At 44.6% G+C, this 2,352-nt stretch overlaps 1 pseudogene; it reads left to right on the top strand.

The window, feature by feature from the left end:
* The first annotated feature begins 406 nt into the window (after positions 1-406).
* Positions 407-2,352, top strand: part of LOC101569721 — a 12,060-nt pseudogene continuing 10,114 nt past the window's right edge.

The raw sequence follows: 2,352 nt of genomic DNA, 5'->3' as shown, positions 1-2,352 counted from the left end.
GGCTTAAAAAGAAGTCACTCCTCTAGGGCTGATCCTGCTCCTCCGTGCACATAACTTTTGGACTAAGTACTCTGGCGTCTCTTGAGTTCTGACGTTTTCCACTTTGGCTGGAAGAAGGGCCATGCTGAGACTACATCTCAAAGACAGGCATGAATAACAATCATTTCTCAGTTCAAGGGTGATAATCTCCGCTTTTACATTAACTTAATGACTTAAGAACCTGACTAATGAATTCCTGCATTTCCCGTAGAATTTCCCTAGAATTGCTTTTTTTAAACAGTCTGTGCAAATTTTGCTGTAAATCAAATGTCCAAGCTTGGAAAGCTGCTGCTGGCAATGTCTCTCCTGCCCTGCTCCTGGTTCATCAGAAGCTGCGGGTCTGAGGCATCCAAAATAAGGACGTGAGATGGCACTAAAACACATGGGCTTGGCCTCCCGCACTTGGACCATCAACACCAGTCTACGAAATGCCAGAGGAGAAAGTGACCGCCACTCGCTCAGTTTCCAGTCAAGACTGTCAACCATCACCGACCCTGAATATCAGGACTTCGTAAGGTACTGTTTCACGAGGTCTCCAAACCATAAAGCTGACAGATTAGAGTTCAGTTAGAAACAGAATCCTGGAGGCCACCCACTAATCACCGAGTCACAAGCTGTTTAACAAGATCTCTGGAGGAGATGAGCGTTTGACATTGAAGGTTGAGAGGTGCTGTGGGGCTGGCTACCATAGGTCCGTGGTGATCTCCTGAAGCTTACCTCGGGACAAACTGTGCTTCTCTTACTTTGAAAGGGCAGTTGCAGGTGCCGGGGAGACGGCTCATAGAATAAGCGCATGGGCCTGAGTTCAATCCCCCCAAAAAAAGGGCAGTTGCTTCCATCAGGAACCCTAGTGTTCACTAATCCCATTTCCGTGATGCCAAGTGAAATTTATAGGCCACTTTTCAGGTAGGAGAAGGAGACGCGGGGGAAGCCACTCAGGACAGCCAGGATATTTCTTCCCTGAAAATGGGTTCAAGGTCACTTAACTGTGAATCATCCATGGGTATAACTACACAATTCCTGATGATTCCTCTAAGGACTATAATTTTCCACAATTTGTTCAACTCTAATTTAAACTAACATCATTTTCATTGTTCTGATTGCAAGGAACATGGAGGTTATTCAAAATGTAGCTAACAGAAATTATAATCAGGAAGGAATTCTAGAGTTACTAAGTCAAAGCACCTCCATTACATTCAAAAGAAGTGATGTGCAAAAACCAAATTTACAGAACTTATTATTCGTACTCTCTACAAATGATACCTTGCCAAATTTCCAAAGGTAATTTATTATTAGAAAAGACCATATATAAAATAATATTAAACTGGATTTTCCCCCTCATGCATGGAAAAGCACAGTTAAGAAAAAAAATCACATTATAAAAACATTGATAATGAACTCAAAAAAGTATGCTCATATATCCAAATGCACCTGCGGACCTGTGTGTATATACAACAGGTAGAACATACCTGCTATCTGAGGAGGGGCAACAAGAAGAAATTGTACTTTCAGAAATATAAAAATACTGCTAGATACTGAAATGTGGTCATTGTTTTCATTTTTATCTTTTATCATTACATACTTAATATTTAAGTATGTTAATAATAATGAATTTATTGTTAATCATTATTAAGTATTAAAATTAAGTATGACGTAATAATTTCATGCACTTGGGGAATTGGCATACAGAGGCTGCGTCCTGACTATGTTCGCTTCTCCTCCCCCACCCGACCTTCCTCCCTCCTTTCCGAAATCCCCTCCTATCCCAAAGGAGTCCACACCTCGCTGTTCCCAAACCCCTCTGTAATGAAGGACTTGGTCCCCAGGGTGGCCCTATTGGGCGCTCAAGCCTAGCAGGAGGTCCTTAGGTGACTGAGGGGCTGAGGCAAGTGCATGCGACCTCTCATGGCTTCTTGTGTGACCCCAGGAGCTATCAAGAGCCCATATTTATAAAGTGAAGCAAGCCAGCCCCCACCCCCTCCATGTCTCTGTCCTGTTCCAGACAGGCCACTTGCTCCCCGGGTCCCCCTTCACCTGTGCTGCCTTCACCAGAGGCCAACTAGGGGTGCTCGCTAAGCTTGGACTTGAGCCTCCAAACTGCGTGCTGCACGGGCTTTGCTCCTTGCTTGTCGGCGGCCGCAGGTGTTTCACTACCTTGACAACAAGCGGCCCATGCAGCAGAATCCAAGCCGAGCACATTAACGGAAATAGCAAGCCGTGTTTCGCAGTGCTAAAGGCATCTGTGCGCTCCGAGCATGAGAATCCTAGGGTGACGCTAGCACACGAATACTTAGGTCCATCACGAGAATACTA

The sequence above is a fragment of the Octodon degus genome, unplaced genomic scaffold (genome assembly GCF_000260255.1).
Source record: "Octodon degus isolate 3935 unplaced genomic scaffold, OctDeg1.0 scaffold00034, whole genome shotgun sequence".
NCBI lineage: Eukaryota > Metazoa > Chordata > Mammalia > Rodentia > Octodontidae > Octodon > Octodon degus.
The sequence above is the reverse complement of the archived record's forward strand: the minus strand, read 5'-3'. Positions and strand labels throughout refer to the sequence as shown.